This window comes from Microcaecilia unicolor, chromosome 3 (assembly GCF_901765095.1).
Source record: "Microcaecilia unicolor chromosome 3, aMicUni1.1, whole genome shotgun sequence".
NCBI lineage: Eukaryota > Metazoa > Chordata > Amphibia > Gymnophiona > Siphonopidae > Microcaecilia > Microcaecilia unicolor.
In genome coordinates, this window is record NC_044033.1 from 164,483,280 (window position 1) to 164,501,825 (window position 18,546).

The following is an 18,546-nucleotide window of genomic DNA, read 5'->3' on the forward strand; positions in this document are numbered from 1 at the left end:
CCTAGTGGTGTCCTATCCTCCACTCCCCTTACCTTACTATACTGCCCTGGTGGTCTAGTGACCTCTTTGGGGCAGGAAAGAGCCCCCCCCCCCCCTCTTTTCCTGCCCCCAGCACCTGCATACTGTTCCTTGCCGACAGTCCTGGCGCCGATTCAAAATGTCCACCGAGAATTGAAGTCTCGCAAGGCCGCTTCAACTCTCGGCAGCCATTCTGAATCTGCGCCGGGACCGGAGTCAGCAAGGAATAGTATGCAGGCACTCCGGGCAGGAAAGAGGGGCTCTTTCCTGCCCCGAAGAGGTCACTAGACCACCAGGGTAGTATAGTAAGGTAAGATGAGGGGAGGACAGGACACCCTTTGGGGGAGGGTGTGATGGGGGGGGATGTGTGTGTGTGTGTGTGTGTGTGTGTGTGTGTGTGTGTGTGTGTGTGTGTGTGTGTGTGTGTGTGTGTGTGTGTGTGTGAAAGGGGCAGGGCGGTATGTGACAGGGGGCGGGGTGGGGCATGTCCTCTTTTTGGGGGGGGAGCAAATATGGTAACCCTAGGCATGCATGTCAACAGAGTCTGGACAGAGAACACAGGTATACAAGTAAATTATAAAATTATATCATTTAAACATGTACGTGCTAACATTTAGAAATGGTTTACATAAACACCATCCAATAACCAGAATCCATTACTGTCACTATTTAAAAAATGTAGGGGTACATGATTACAATGTCCAAAATAAATACCCAGCTAATTAAAAAACTATGAGAGTGGATACTCAACCAGTGGCATCCGAGGTCACCCAGAAGTTAACTAGGCACCAGCCCATTAGACTGGTAGCCAGTTAGCTAGCAGGAAAAATTTAGGACAGCCGTTCTTTAATCCACTTACTTAACCGGTAAATGGACTGAATATGACCACTAACCAGATAAGTGCGAGCTCTGCTCAAGCTTTGCCCCCCCCCCCCCCCCCCCCCCCCCGAGTGCACTGATGGTCAGAGGGGATAGTTAGCAGTACTATCCAGTCAAGTGCCCAGGAATAGCCAACTCAGCAGGGTTTAACCAAGCAGGAGCCTGTCCAGCCTGGTTAAGCTCTTTTGAATACTGAGCTCTAAATAAAGCATTTCTTTGGAAGCACCATCAGAAGATGTAACTACTGAACATTTAAGGATATTGTGTCTCAATCACCATAGTTCCTCAGAGGTCCTTTTTTTTTTAAGGTGATTACTTCAAAAAACACCAAAGGGCAGATTTAAGCGATCCTGTCTTAAATGTACACATGTTTTTGGCCATTTATGCTGCCATCTGTAAGGAAATGTCGGTATCTTCTTTTCGTTATAGAATAGGTGCTATAACCAGCACGTTGAGCAAGTACCCTGTTACAGAACTGCCCCCTTGCTGAGCAGAATGCGACATGGGAACCAGGAAACAACCACCTCAACACTTCCCAGCTGCAAGTTAGCGGCAAGAACAGCAGCAGCAGGGTCGGTATCTGGCCAAGTGCATCCCCAACTGAAAAAGCAGCAAGGACTGGCAGTGTTGGATGCAGAGGCTGGAAAACAAGGAGACTGCACCAGCATCATGAAGCCGTGTAGCTGGAGACGAGTGAGGAAAGTCAGGGAGCGCCTGCGACACAGTTTATCAGACATACCTTTCCAAAATTCAGGTTCAAGTTTCCATAAAGGCTAAGAGGTCAACAGCTTGGGTGGGGGGGGGGGGGGGGGGGGGGACTTCTGCACAGACTGATAAAAGTTCGGCGCCCGGATGCTGTGCGCTAGACGCAAATTCTATAAAATCTGCAATTATGCGCATCCTTGCCATTAGAGAATGCTAACAAAAGTCGGCATTAACAAGCAGCCGCTTACACCCCATCTATGGCTGGTGTAAATGTTTGCGACTGAACATCACAGTTGAACATGTAAACTGTTGGGCACGTCTCTCACTCAGCCATGCCCCTCCCACATCCAAGCCCCTTTGCAGTTACGCGCTGTGTAATCTGCACGGTAATGTTACAGAATATCAACTCAGTGACACTACGTGTGTAACTGCAAATTACTGCCAATTAACACCAATCAGCACCAATAACTGGTTCTCGGTGCCAATTAGCAACTAATCTGTCAATTAAGTTACACATGTAACGGTAGGTATTCTATGACCCAGAGATTTTCAACCGGCCCTGGGGCACACCCAGCCAGTTGGATATCTTGAAAACCCAACTGGATATGTATGCCAGGGGACCAGTGGCGTAGCTACGGGGGGCCATAGGGGCCTGAGCCCCTCAAATTGGCTCTGGATCCCCAGGTTTGGCTGGCAGGGGTCCCCAACCCCCGCCAACTGAAGCAATTATCCAGTGCTGGTCTCTGGCTGTCCGCCGCATTGCCTGCCCTGCTCTTCCCCTTACATTCCTCCCCTCCCCCCCACCCCACCCCCCTGAGATCTGGCTACACTACTGCAGAGGGCTGGGTTGAAAACCTCTGCTATAATCTATGGGCACAATTTTGTGTGCTAAACATAAAATTGTGCGCACTAGATTCTAGAATGAGAGGGGAATGTGTGAGGTGTTAATTGTTCTGTCTCCCTGTCTTATCTAGATTGTAAGCTCTTTGAGCAGGGACTGTCTTTTTTGTGTATGGTGTACAGCTCTGCGTATGCCTTGTAGCGCTATAGAAATGATAAGTAGTAGTAGTAGTGTATTGGGAAGGGATCAAGACGTGAAGGACAGAGAAGAGTGTTGGAGCCAGGGGAAGAAAATCAGAACATATGATGAAAGCTTCTGCACATTTTACAGAAGTCTGCATCTTTGATGAACAACCTTTCCCTATATTGCATCTTCAATGAATTATTGCTCAAATTGGGTAAATTACATCTGCAAAGCTCTGCAGAATTCTACAATAGACTGTGTGGAGTTTTGCTTTTTTTTTTTTTTGCACAGAACTCCCAAAAGCAACTGTTGTAAAGGCATTGGATGAATCAACAAACTGGCTCTCCACTCTTCCATCAACTGTAGAAAGTTTAGATTACAAGAGATGAAAAACATTTGCACTCTAAAACTGAGTAAACATAAGAGATTAACAGCAGCTCACAGATTTAAAAAAAAAAAAAAAAAACCTCAAGTTTGTAAAACAATAAATAAATAAATAAATGCAAAATTCAACATGTGACTGCCTAGATAAGGTTAAAGATAAGGAAGAAATGCCCATAAATCAATAAATGTAGTAATACTGCCTACATATGCAAGCTCCCCAGCAGAAAACCGACTATCTTTGGCCATATGAAAATAAACAGAGGTGGTGCTGGCTCTAGCCTCATGAAGCTGATTGTTGCTGCAGTGCACAAAGCAGCAAAATGGGAGGGGCAAGTGTTTAGTAGCTCAGATAGCTCATTTAAAGGCACAGTACTGAAAAGACTGCAGTGGACTTAGACCAGATCTTGGAACACTGCCCTACTCTGAAGAAACTTTAGCAGAGAATAGATAGAGAGCAGAGGACATCCTGGAATATGAAGCAAAAGAAAAAGAACTTTTATTTATTTACTATATTTATAGCCTGCTTTCACCCAAAGCAGGTAACAAGAAAAAACATGCATAAAATCAATAAAACACAAAATCATGACAATAAAAATGATAATAATTAATACATTCCTCCAATTAACTAAAAAAAACAAACAATCATTACACAAGAAATAATTCCATGTAGCACACAAACGTAAGCAGATCATGACAAGACTGTACTGGAATGACTGTACTGGATCAGGTTAATTAGTCGGCCTAACCATGGATTTTCATGAAGTAGGGAGATCTTGATAGCTGACCCATTGAATTTTTTTTTTTTGCTTAATCCTGGTTCAGCAAGTATATGTATACTTTGCCGTCTTATGGTTTAAATGTTTGTGAAACTCAAATTAGGTTTCCACCTTACTGGGCAGACGGATGGGACATGTTGGTCTTTATCTGCTGTCTTTAACTATGTACTTAATGCAACCATACATGAATTTGTTTACTGAGTATCCAAATAGGTGTTACAGTCAAAGAGGACATGTGGTTACAGAGAATCTCTAAGATTCTGTATGTCCCTTGTTTTTAAGACACAGGCAAAATTTTGGGTACAAGGATTGTTCGATCTATAAGACCATGATTGCCATGCTGCGTTAGGCCAGCATCTGGTCTCCAACAGTAAACACAAATTTTACAATTCTGTTTACAGCATAATAGTAATCTGACCAAAAATAAGCATAAATACAATTAATGAGGTAAACTTGGAAACAGCAAACTGAAACCTCACAATAGGACTAACATGAAACAGTATCGGAAATATAAATATTTTACAACACTGAAAAGCAATCATATATCAGAAAATGAAATGTCAGCAGAATATGAATGATACCAAAATGGGCAATATGGAAGAACTAGTAAAAAAGGCCCATTTCTGACACAAATGAAATGGGCGCTAGCAAGGTTTTCCTCGGAGCGTGTATGTTTGAGAGAGTGTGTGTGACAGTGACTGTGTGAGAGAGAGTGAATGTGTGAGAGTGTGTGTGTGAGAGAGAGTGAGTGTGGGTGCGAGTGTGTCTGTGAGTGAGAGAGTGTGTGAGACAGATAGAGTGTGAGATTATGTGTGCGATACAAAGACTCTCTGTGAGACCAAGAGACTGTATGAGATCGAGAGACTGTTTGAGAGTGACTATGAGGCATATTTTCAAAGCACTTAGCCTTCCAAAGTTCCATACAAACCTATGGAACTTTGGAAGGCTAAGTGCTTTGACAATATGCCTCTATGTGACACATAGAGAGTGAATGTGATACAGTGTGAGACATAGAGTGTGTGAGAGTGAGAAAGAAACGTCCATTTTGGCTGTCATTCCCCCCTGCAATAATAAAAACGTCTTTTTTTGCAGTGCTTCACTCAGCTGAAACCTGGAAGTCCCTGAGCCAATCATGTATATATTTTAGGGTGAGATTTATTCCTCCCAGTGCAGTGAATCAGCCGCTGTTCTCTAGGGATGAAAGAATCCCATCCAAGGCTGCTTCTGGTTTATTTACCTCGTATTATGTAGACTCCTAAATTACCAGAGCTGTGCACTTTACTCTGAATAGTTAAGGAGAAAGCAATCAGGGGAGAATAGTAGATGTGAGTTATCAATCAGATACTTTTATTTTCTTAGCCACCAAGTATGATTACAATTACCCATTGCTCTGTAAGTACAATTTACAGAACACCATATGTGATGAGAAATACAACTCAATTGGTCATGGGAATATAGTTTTCTGGGCCTGAGTCTTTAATGTTATATTTCACTACTCAAAGCCAATTAGTAAATATAAACGGCTCAATGCTATCTGTGAGAAAGCAATTGGATTATTTTGCCAATTCAAATACTGGTCATTAGTTTCTCGCAGGAGAGAGCAGCTTAGCTGTCTCTCTGGCTTGAAGTAGGAAGTACACTTATTTTTATAAGACCACTCAGGATACAGGTAATATGACAGTAAGCACACCTGATTGGATCTATGTTAATGTCATAGTTAACACTGATTGGCTATTGTAATGATTGTTTACTGGAAAAGCTAGCAAACGACCACCCCTTACTGGAAGACTAAGTCATGTTCTTGCAAGACCCCTCAAAACACCACCTGGTCGTCTTCCCATGAAGACATCTTTGTTGTTTTTCAAGACCATCTGTTACCACCATATTGCTACATCTTCCTGAGGAGCCATTTTGTACTGTTTTTTACTAACACATCTGTGGCCACCATGTTGCTAAATAATGTTACCCTGTCAGTTAGACCCCCACCCTTGTGGTTTTCTGTTTTTCTCTACAGTTTTTCAACACTGGAGTTCAAGTCAGAGACACTGGCCTATAAGTTTTTCTCTCATTTTGGAGCCTGAACCAAAGCTAGGCCTGAGACCAATAATAGTAATATTCAATCACAACGCGTTCAGCCAAGCTAAACGCGCTGTGATTGGCTCAGAGACTTCCTGGTTTCTCAGCTGAGTGAAGCACTACCAAAAAAGATGTTTTTATTATTGCGGGGGGGGGGGGGTGGAATGACGGCCAAAATGGACGTTTTTTTTGGATGGGTGTCCTGAACTGCACTGTCCTCTGGATCAAGCTGCATCGGAGGGGGTGAGCAGCACGGCGTCTTCGGCATGCACAGAAAAGCCAGCATAACACTTGGCTGCTCTGCGCATGCTCGACTGTTTAACGATGGAATAGAGAATGCAAGTGAGCTACAACGAGCAGCTCATTTGCATTCCCTTTCCTTAATGCATGCCTGTTCCTTACCAATTCGCTAAGGGAATCGGTAAGGGAAGGGCTCTAACGATTGTTTAGTGCATCTGTCAGCGACTGTGTGTGTGAGAGAGAGAGATTCCTCCCCCCTCCCTGGTCTCAGGACCCCCTCCCAATTTCTCCCCTGTTTCTTTCTGCATCCTTCCATCCAGTGTCTCCTTTTTTTTCTGTACCCTTCCATCCAGCATCTTTTTTTTTTGTTACATTTGTACCCCGCGCTTTCCCACTCATGGCAGGCTCAATGTGGCTTACATATTGTATACAGGTACTTATTTGTACCTGGGGCAATGGAGGGTTAAGTAACTTGCCAAGAGTCACAAGGAGCTGCCTGTGCCTGAAGTGGGAATTGAACTCAGTTCCTCAGTTCCCCAGGACCAAAGTCCACCACCCTAACCACTAGGCCACTCCTCCACTTCCCTCTTTCTCTCCCCATCCTTCCACCCATCTACCCTCTCTCCTGATCCTTCCACCTAATGTCTCTCTCCCCCTCCTTCTATCCAGTGTCTCCCTATCTCTCTACCCTTTTCTGTTCATTGTCCCTTCTCTCTCCACATCCTTCCAGCCTCTCCCTGCATCCATTCATCCCCCTTTCTCTCCCCATCCTTCCATCCGTCTACCCCCCTCTCCCGATTCTTCCATCCCGTGTCTCTCTCTCTCTCTATCCCCTTCTTCCCCTCCAGGCCCGCCCACCCAACACAGACTTGCCAAGTCTCCCGCGAAACACGCGGTGCCAGCTCCCATTTCCAGCCACTGCTGTTTCTCCTCTCGCCTCTCACATCACTGCCCCAGGAGGAGAACCCCAGAGGAGCACAGCGACGTGAGAGGCGAGAGGAGTGGCTGCAGAGCCGACAGCCAATGCCTGATGGCTGCCTGCGGTGCCGTGCTCTCTTTTTAAAAACAGCTATTTTTGTTTTTGTAGCAGACGCTGCTGCTCAACAGGAGAAGAAGCAGTGACCGGAAATGGGAACTGGCGCCACGTGTTTCGCGGGAGACTTGGCAGGTCTGTGTTGGGTGGGGGGACCTGGAGGGAAAGTGGCTGGGCCTGGGCGGCGACCTCGGGGGATGGAGGGGGGGGAGTAGTGGCTGCGGCGACCTCATGGGAGGTGGAGGGGGCAGCAGTGGTGACAACCTTGGGGGAGGGGCATGGCGGCGAGGGCAGCAGGGGCGGGGCGGGACCTCGTGCTGCTGTCATGCGGTTGGTCAGTGCTGCGCGTGACGTCATCCTGATCTATGGAGCCTAGCAGACCAACTCTGAAGAAAGCCACGGACACAGGCAGCAAGATAGAACGCTGGCGGTGAGCATTATTATATAGGACATTCATATAACATAGATAAGATACTCATGATGTCAACACAATACCACTGAAACACTTGAACAGGCAAACCTTAGACAATCCAGGTCACTTGATAGTGCTCTCCTCCAGAACCTTGTCCAAACATTTTGTTTTTGAAAAACAGCCATACTGCCATAGCCTTGGATTCACCCTCCAGCAATAAATTCTATACTTTAATTAAACATGGACTGATACATTATTTTCTGATGTAGACTTTAAATCTGCTACCAAATTGTTCATGGACTATCCCTTAATCCAAGCGCTATCTGAAATTATAAATAACTATTCCCTATTTACCTTGTCCACCCAATTCACATCCATGTCTCTCGTTTGTCTCCTTACTCAGCTGAAAAACCTTCTATCTATTTGACTTTTCTGCATAAGGAAGGTGTCCCATGCCTTTTGTCACTCCCTTCTCTGAACCTCTCCTAATTATGCTACATCCTTTATAAAGGACACCGTGTTAACAGGGTACAAATTGTATCGCAATGGTAGAAAGAATCAAATTGGAGGGGGGGGTTGGCCTATATGTTAAAGAGGGAACTGAGGTCAAACAAAATAAACATTCCACATGAAATAGATAGCAGCATGGAATCATTATGGATAGAAATTCCATGTGTGAAGGGAATAAGTATTCTTGTAGGGATGTATTACAGTCCGCCAGGACAGAATGAACAGGCAGATGAAGAAATGTTTCCAGAAATTAGGAAAGCTGGCAAATTGGGCAACACTATAATAATGGGCAATTTCAATCACCCCAATATTGACTGGATAAACGTTACATCGGGGAAGCAACTGCTTGCCCTGGGATTGATAGCATGGAATGTTGCCATGATTTGGGTTTCTGCCAGGTACCTGTGACCTGGCTTGGCCACTGTTGGAAACAGGATACTGGGATAGATGGTCCATTGGTCTGGCCCAGTATGGCTGCTCTTATGTTCTCATGCCTTATGTACTGAAAAGAAGATGGCAAGCTGTCTTAGATAAGAAGGGATATCTTACAATTGGTCAAGCTTTATGAATGACAACTAGCATTGACCGGGCTAACTGAGGAGACAAGACTGGGTCAATTGATCTTCTTCTGACATCTACTATGTTATATAACATTCCCTACTCGGGGCTATGATTTCACCACTGAAGCACAACATAGTAGTAGCACTCACTGTTTGTTGGAATCACACTAGGAAGGGTTACTGGATCTTAAAAAACAAGATCTAGACAAGAAGAGGCCGACCAAAACAAACTGCCATCAAAACTGTCTGAAAGCTTTCAGCTGAAACATCACACTGCCTAACAAACCTGGAGGATAGGTGTGCCACAACTGGCAGCAGACAAGTCATACCCAGGTTAGGAACAAGGTTGGCCTAGCATAGAGGTTCACCAGGCGAGTAGGGAGTGATGGAACAGAGGCCAACAGCAGGTGAGTTGGTTCGGATGCCAACAACTCTCACCAGGCGAAGGCCAGGAGACCCATTTCAAAGGCAGTGCACGGAAGTCCATAGATCCCTAAAATAGGCCCAAGATCTGATGTCATCACTGGGCGTCCAGAACCTTTCCCACTGTTGGCCTTTTAAGGCAGAGCTTCCTGTGTGTGCATGTGCCTAGGAAAGTCAGTGTCAGCCAGTTCTAGAGATCAGGTGGGAGCAGTCCAGCAGGCGCCCCAGAGCACTGGGCAGCCCGCCGTGCTGAAGACACAGCCCAGGCCCCCCCGAGAAGGCTGAAGAGCCCAACCCCATCACCCACTGAAGCCAGCAGGTAAACAGTGTCACACAGAGAGGACAATTCCTAAGGAGCTTATCATTCTAAAGTTAGACATAAATTCCTCCACATTTTGTATCAAAATCATTTATTTGGAGCACTCTATTCATCATGAAAACTATTGTGCAAGATCATAACTGCATTACTTGCAACTGTAGTACCAAAAAAAAAAAAAAAAAATACAAAGAGTAGCCTCCCCCTACCAGGACTACCTTACAATCCCTGGTGCTCTAGTGGTGTAGTCAGGGCAAAAGCAATGACCCAGTCATGACAGCCATTTTGAAAGCAAAGTCAGAATGGGCTGCAGTAACTGGGGATCTCTTCTGCCCCAGACATACCCCTAGAACACAAGAGATTTTAAGATAGGCCCAGGGGGGCAGGTACTTGGGTAAGGGGGTCAAGGAAAAGGATGGGAGAGAGACAAATGGGGCATAGCACAAATTTTCAGCTTCTACAAGCAAGAGTACCATCAAGATGGTGAACAAACATCGTAAAATGTTAGGAAAGCAATGGGATTAACCAAGTAGTGACTGACCATTTCATCAGACAGAGAAAATCCACTCATACTCTGATTTCTCAGACTGATAACTGGAGTATCTACTTAGTCTTATTTTCAGATAAGAGTGGAGGGTGGTCTCTTCTCTATCTTTTGCCAAGACTAAAAACCTGTACAATATTTGTGGGGGGGGGGGGCGGGACAAAGCTGTCCTGCAACCCAACTCTATAGGAGATAATGAATAGGATGATTAACTCTACTGGGGGGAAAAAGTGTTTAACAATGCCCATATTATCTGAATGGCAAAGAATATTAGTGTTCAATCCTTTGCACATACCATGAACAAACTTGTAAATTTAAAAAGTCTACTTATCAGCAATTGCAGTTCTGTTCTTATCATAAGCACAAAGATAAGTACATAAGTAATGCCATACTGGGAAAAGACCAAAGGCCCATCAAGCCCAGCATCCTGTCCCCGACAGCGGCTAATCCAGGCCAAGGGCACCTGGCAGCTTCCCAAATGTACAAACATTCTATACATGTTATTCCCGAAATTGTGGATTTTTCCCAAGTCCAATTAGTAGCGGTCTATGGACTTGTCCTTTAGGAAACCATCCAAACCCTTTTTAAACTCTGCCAAGCTAACCGCCTTCTCCACGTTCTCCAGCAACGAATTCCAGAGTTTAATTACGCGTTGGGTGAAGACACATTTTCTCCTATTTATTTTAAATGTACTACACTGTAGTTTCATCGCATGCCCCCTAGTCCTAATATTTTTGGAAAGCGTGAACAGACGCTTCACATCCACCTGTTCCACTCTACTCATTATTTTATATACCTCTATAATGTCTCCCCTCAGCTGTCTCTTCTCCAAGCTGAAAAGCCCCAGCCTCCTTAGTCTTTCTTCATAGGGAAGTCGTCCCATCCCCGCTATCATTTTCGTCGCCCTTTGCTGCACCTTTTCCAATTCCACTATATCTTTCTTGAGATGCAGCGACCAGAATTGAACATAATACTCAAGGTGTGGTTGCACCATGGAGCGATACAACGGCATTGTAACATCCTCACACCTGTTTTCCATACCTTTCCTAATAATACCCAACATTCTATTCGCTTTCCTAGCCGCAGCAGCACACTGAGCAGAAGGTTTCAGTGTATTATCGACGACGACACCCAGATCCCTTTCTTGGTCCGTAATTCCTAACGTGGAACCTTGCATGACGTAGCTATAATTCGGGTTCTTTTTTCCCCACTTGCATCACCTTACACTTGCTCATATTAAACGTCATCTGCCATGGAGTGGAGGAGTGGCCTAGTGGTTAGGGTGGTGAACTTTGGTCCTGGGGAACTGAGGAACTGAGTTCGATTCCTGGCACAGGCAGCTCCTTGTGACTCTGGGCAAGTCACTTAACTCTCCATTGCCCCATGTAAGCCGCATTGAGCCTGCCATGAGTGGGAAAGCGCTGGGTACAAATGTAACAAAACAAAAAAAATTTAACCGCCCAGTCTACCAGTCTCGTAAGGTCCTTCTGTAATTTTTCACAATCCTCTTGCAAATTAATGACTTTGAATAACTTTGTCTCATCAGCAAATTTTATTACTTCGCTAGTTACTCCCATCTCTAAATCATTTATAAATATATTAAAGAGCAGCGGTCCTAGCACTGACCCCTGAGGAAGATGGATCAGTAAATACCCTATCAGGCAACTTCAAATTTAGGCCAGACTTAGTTCAGGTGTTCTCATCCCAGTCCTTGGGACACACCTAGCTAGTCTGGTTTTCAAGACATCCACAATGAGTAAGCACAAGATAGAGCAAATCTATCTCATGTATATTCATTGTGGGTATCCTGAAAAACTGACTGAGCTTGGTGTGTCCCAGGGAGTAGGTTAAGAAGTTCTGGCATACGTGATTTGGCACTTTTGCAACCTGGAGGAAGAAATTCCAAAAATGGGAGTCTACAGACAGACATCTCATGTGAGCATCCCATATTAGCAGGCCACAGAAAAATATTTGGAGGGCACACAGCAGTTTCCTAATGCAATGCCCCTGCCCCTTTCACCCTAGCTACTGAGCAGTTTAAATGATATGGAAACCTCCCTTCAGTATAGTCGAGTGGCCTGTAAGTATAAAAATAGGAGCTTTCCAAGTAAGGTACTCCCTTGCAACAAGTACTGCGAGACTGGGGGTCAAGAGGCACCATGTTGAACCCTGTGCTAGCAGAGGCAGGGGAGTTGGGATTGCTCTTGCCTTATCCCCCAGAACACTTGAAATTAGAAAGCTAGCCCCAGAGGGAAAGGGAGGGGCGGGATGGCTTGGACTGGGACTTTGGAAAGTGTCCTAGGGGAGGGAATTTGCACTGAAATGTTAATAATTTTACAGGCCCTTTATGGTAGCGGCCCAATGCTCCTGGGGACCAGAAAAACGTAGGTTGTAAAATTGATCACAGGTTGTGTTATACTTTTTCCACGGCAGTTACTACCCTATGGTACTGACTCCCATGGTAATCTAAGCTGCAGTAAAATCCGATATTTTACTCCAGCTTAGTAACTACTCCCCTAAATTATTTATTTTGCAGCAGTATATTATGAGCACAACTACTGGCCTATTTAGAACAGCACAGGACATGGAACCATGCCAAAACAATGACAGCACAGATCTAGAACTCTGTAAGCAGACAAAAACAGTTATGTCATGCCTTCTTACTTTCTATTATAGTGTAAAGTAGCAGCTAACGCAAAACGTCTGCTTTATATGATGATAATGTTTGATCCCAGGAAAGAAGAAAAGTCTTCTATTTTTTTAAAGAAATTAAATCCCTGCTAAGAATCCAGGTCAGTAATTAGTCAAGGTATAAAAGTTTATTTACTCTTCATTCAATAGTAGGCTGAAAATTGCCTTTTCATGGTTGATACTATCCTACAATTTAGGCATCCTTTTCACCAAACCCTTAAAAACATCATGTTCAAAGATCTGGCAGTGATCAATTTAACCTAATTTCTCATTTCCATTGCACGTAACCTAAATAAAAATTAAAAAATAATAATATAAGAACATAAGAATAGCCATACTGGGTCAGATCAATGATCCATCTAACCCAGTATCCTGCTTCCAACAATTTATTTATTTATTGCATTTGTACCCCACATTTTCCCACCTATTTGCAGGCTCAATGTGGCTTACAGAGTACCGTCAAAGGCGTTTGCCCAATGACCAATATAGGTCACAAGTACCTGGCAGAAACCCAAACAGCAGCCACATTCCATGCTACCGATCTCAGCGCAAACAGTGGCGTCTCCCATGTTTATCTCAATAGCAGGCTATGGACTTTTCCTCCAGGAACTTATGCAAACCTTTTTTAACCCCAGATACACTGTTACCACATCCTCCAGCAACAAATTCCAGAGATTAACTATTCCTCCTATTTGTTTTAAAAGTATTTCCATGTAATTTCATTGAGTGTCCTCTGGTCTTTGTACTTTTTGAAAGAGTGAAAAATTGATTCACTTTTACCCCAATTCTACACCACTCGGGATTTTCTATACAATTTTAAAACCACAAAATAAAAGATGCTGTCTGCTCTATATTTGGAAGGTATGGCCTTTAATCATATCCGATGACCTCCCTTCCCTCTCTTCCATTTCAGACCTACCAAATGAAATGGGCCCAGGATGCAGTAGGCAGGGGCGCCGCCATTTTGGAGGTAGCGCTGGAAAGAGGAGGGCGTACTGCTCCCTTCTCCGTCACTACAAGGTACCAGGGGGGAGGAGGCCGCTAGACCACCAGGACGGTTGGGGATGGGGGTATATTGCCTACTGGCCCACCAGGGAGTTATTTCATATATCGGGGAGGGGTCGGGGACAGAGAGAAGGCCACTGGGCCTGTCTAGGGAGTTTTGAGGGGTTAAGGGGGCTGGAGCTTTGGATCTTGCCAGGTACTTGTGAACTGGATTGGCCACTGCTGGAAACTGGATGCTGGGCATGATGGACCTTCGGTCTGTCCAGTATGGCAATACTTATGTACTTATGAGGTCCACCAGACCTCCAGCCCTTTGCATGAGGTGGGGGAGACTTCCAGCCCCCTGCATGCGGGGGAAAAAGACTTCCTGTTTGACAGGTCTGGCTTTTTTTTTTTTTTTTTTACAGCTCAGACCTGTCAAACAACTTCTGCGGGAGAATTGTGCCTTGGGCACATGCCCAGGCACAATCCTCCTGCAGAAGTACCCCCATGATCAAAGCTAATAGTATACATGAATTTGCATGCTATTAGTTTTAATCATGAGAGCTTGATCCAGTGCTAATTTTCCAGCACTGTTCAGAACAGCGCAGGGGATTTGATAATCGGGGCTTCATTATCTATAGCTCCTATGACTCCAGCAAGAACGCAGGTAGCTAACATGGGTTAAGGACTGTGATGATTTTTGTACCACAAATATTAAATTATTCCTATACTGCACCTATTCCACAGAATTACAGAAACATTAAGACCATGTGTAAATGCATTTATACATCTTATTTACCCAGTCTTCCACTCTTCCTAAGATTTCTCTCATCTCCAGGACTGCCTTAGAGCTATGGCGTCCCAGTTCTCCAACTACAGACTGGTACTTAACCGAGATAAGAATATATCCTGCTGGCTCACTGGTTGCTAGCTTTCTCCTGCCTTACCCCTACTTTATTTGATGCTCTGGTGCAACTGGTAGGTGTCATCTTTGACACTTTTCTTTCATTTCATAAACAAGTTTACAGAGTACTTCAACAAGGTTTTCTGGCTCTTTGTAGACCACCCTCTGAAGAGGCTGTTGAGTCTCACAGCATTGCACACTCTAATACGTGCCTTTGTCGTCTCTCACATTGATTACTGTAACGTGTCTATGCCAGTGTCTCTTAACTAGAACTTTGACGTCTTCAAACACTTCACAATAGAGAATGACACGGGGACAAAATTTGTCCCCATCCTGTCTCCGTGGGTTCTGTCCCCATCCCATCCCTGTCCTGGTAGGCCCCGTCTCCGTCCCCGCAGGTTCTGTCCCCATCCCCGCGGGCTCTGTTCTCATCTGCAGAAGCCAAACACTTATGATTTTATATTTAAATCTTTTTATTAAATTATAAAAAGGAACAATATGCTGTGCAACTGTTGTGTATAAATTACAAATAGAAAATAATAACAACAACTAGCAGCTATAATAACCCTCCCACCACCTCCACCCTTCTACCCTTCCAACCCCAATAGCTGGCTTCTACTACCCCAAGGAATCCTAATCCACCATGTTAAATTGTCCAGGGGTACAAAATACAATCCATTCTGTATGCCCTATGAAGAACTGTTATGATTTTTTAAACTGTGGATGAATAAGAAGTCATCAACAATCTCAGGATTCAGTCTAGCTCTCCTGTCTTCCACAGTCCCTCCTGCAATAGAAGACGTTTCTTAAAGATGTGCTGGTAGCAGGATGTACAGGATCCCCCATGCAAATTTTGCTAGATGTGGCCAGCATGTTTGCTTGTTTTTCCAAAAAAATAAAAATATTGTCGTATGCAAACAATAAACAAACAAACATAAATAACAGTCCAGTTCATTAACAGGCTTCAAAGTAGAAAGTGACATGGGGACAAAGTTTGTCCCCATCCTCACAGGCTCTGTCCCCATCCCTGCCCTGTCTCCGTGGGATCTGTCCCTGCGGTTACTGCAAGTCCCCATCCCCGTGTCATTCTCTACTTCACAATACAGCCACTAGGTTTCTCTGCAATGCTTCTCTCTTTGATCATTGTTCACCCCTGCTTCAATCGCTTGGCTTCCTGTTCGCCAGGATACTAAGTTTAAGATCTTGTGCTTAACTTTTAAGGCATTCCATTTGGGAAACCTGTCTTACCTTCCAACCTGATTTCTTCCTATACCCCCACTAGACAACTCTGGATGCCCATCGTCTGGTGCTCCCCCTCACCCAGAAACGCTCACTATGAATCCACCTGACATTCAGCTTTCTTTTTCTTGGCCCCTTGTCTTTGGAATTCCATATCTCATCCAGTACTCAGTTTACTTATTTTCAAACCTTTTAAGGTTTTGAAGACATTATTTTGAGCAGGCTTTCTCTCTTTCTCAAAGATGATTTCATTAGGGATAGTGACCTGTGAGGAATAGCAGCTTATCTCTCCCTTGGTAGATGTTTTGTTCTGTCTTGCCTCCTCCCCAGTCCTATTTTGATACGAATGATTCTTTGTCTAGGTCTTCTTTCCTATCATTTAATGGCATTCCTTTCTATGTTTTAGACTGTGCACTGTCTTGACCTTGCTGGAAAGGCAGTATAGCATATATACCAGTTCAGAAAGCCGCTGTGTACATGTGGAGGTCTATACCATGAAGAAATTTCTAGGGGCATGGTTGGATGGGACTAAAAACTAACCACCCGATATTCAGCCAGCAGCTGTTGACCATCATGGTCTATTTTAGGCCCCGGATATTCAGTGCCAGGTCATTGCGGGACACAGGAAATGAGTGTGTGTGGCTAATTGCCCCACTGCTAGCCACCGGAGCTTACGTGGATCCAAGCCGATATTCCCCAGGGACCTGTTAAGAGAGTTATGTGGACCCCAGCTGGCTAACAGCTGGGACCTGCATAACATTCCAAGTACCACATTTACCCCTCCAAACCCCCTCTTAGCCCTCCAGAACAGCACTCACCCTCTGGAATATTCCCCAGTCTAGATAGCCCCCCCCCCCCCCCATCTTACCTCAGTTCCCTGGTGGACTAGTGGGTGCAACGGGGGGCAAAAGCGAACCCCACTCACTCCTGCCCCTAGTGGCAGCATCCTGACAATGGCTGCCGCGACCTCTTGCAGCAGCCTTGCGGTACTGCCTAGCTTACTGCTGCTGAATATCAGAAGTTGAGTGGCTCTAGGCTAGAGAGGCTCCTGCTCATTTAAATCGCTTTGAATATTGGGCGGAAAGTGTGTACTCCCCATTTCACGAGGGGAAGAATTTTCATACTGGGCTTTTACACAAGTTCAAAGGCATGTATACGTTTTTAAAAAGTGCATAGGGCTTTACACAAGGGATTAAGGTCATTCTCCTTAATCCCATGCAGTTTTATTTCTGCCTCCAAAATAAAACCATGTACCTTGCTGCCTCATTGGCAGCACTTACAGCACATATGTAGATTTGTATAACAGGGCACCTATTCATGGAAGCTGGCTGGTCCATGCCATTCCTTTTTTTCAGTGTGTTACCTTTGCAAAATGACTGCTCCTACTGCATGTGCCAGCAATACACATGCACGTCTGCAGGTATTTAGAAAAGGCTCTTGTGTCCATCATGACTCCATTGTAGGCATACCTTCCGCCACTTCGACATAAACTCACTTCTGGCCATCACGCAAGTTGATGGGTGGAGACAGTGCATATGGCATAATAGCTACAGGGTGGTCAGCAGCATTAGAAGCAGCAATTACAGCAGGCAGAAACTTGGAGCAGTGATAAAGAGAGTCAAAGCTCCTTGGCAGATGGCTGAGAGGGGGCAGGTATGTATCCATCTGTGCTTTTGTGCGTGTCCTTCCCACGACTACCTCAGGCAAAAACTCACAACTGTTAGAGGAACTGTTGCCATCAAGCCCAGTCCACTGCCACCACTGCACTCAAAGGACCCCATCACGTAAAGGCTGCAGCAAGGGGTTTGCCTCAGACTGTACCCCTCCCCCCCCCCCCCCCCCCCCCCCCCGAGGAGAACTGCTGCTGCCACCATCTCCCTATTTTCTAGTTAGGTACAGACAAACATCTTGCATACAAATCGAATCATCATGCTAAGCAGCTAATATGCCTTCGCCCTTTGTGAAATGTTGAAATAAATGATTTAACTGTGTTCCCCACAGTTTCCAGAATAGTCCTGGGTTCATTTTAGCTAAGGTGTTAATCTCTCATTAAAAGAAAGATAATATGGAGGGGCATAATTGAACAAAAACGTCTATCTCCATGGGCGTTTATCTCCGAGACCGGGTCCCTGAAGGGGCGGACCGAACCGTATTTTCGAAAAAAAAATAGACGTCCATGTTTTATTCGACAATTGTGAGCTGGGCGTTTTTTGTTTTTCATGCGATAATGGAAAATGAAAGCGCCCGGCTCAAAAACGAATAAATCCAAGGCATTTGTTTGTGGGAGGGGCCAGGAGTCGTAGTGCACTGGTCCCCCCTCACATGCCACGACACCAACCGGGCACCCTAGGGGGCACTTTTACAAAACAAAAAAAGATAAAAGAGCTCCCAGGTGCATAGCACCCTTCCCTTGTGTGTTGAGCCCCCCAAATCCCCCTGCCCACAAGTCTACACCATTACTATAGCCCTAAGGGGTGAAGGGGGGCACCTACATGTGGGTACAGTGGGTTTGGGGGGTTGGACAACTAATAAGCATTAAGCAGCACAATTGTAACAGGTAGGGGAGGGATGGGCCTGGGTCCACCTGCCTGAAGTCCACTGCACCCCCTAACAACTGCTCCAGGGACCTGCATACTGCTGCAGGGAGGTGGGTTATGACATTTGAGGGTGAAAATAAAAAGTTGTTAAACGGCATATTTTGTGGTGGGAGGGGGTTTGTGACCACTGGTGGGAGTCAGGGGAGGTCATCCCCGATTCCCTCCAGTGGTCATACTGGTCATTTAGGGTACTTTTGGGGCCTTATTCGTGGAAAAACAGGGTCCAGG

General features: G+C 45.1%; 1 protein-coding gene across 1 annotated transcript in view; it reads left to right on the forward strand.

Annotated features, from left to right (window-relative positions):
- LOC115464301 (enoyl-[acyl-carrier-protein] reductase, mitochondrial-like) overlaps nucleotides 1-18,546 on the forward strand; it is a 131,019-nt gene that overhangs the window by 43,557 nt on the left and 68,916 nt on the right. The gene's annotated exons all lie outside the window — the stretch shown is intronic.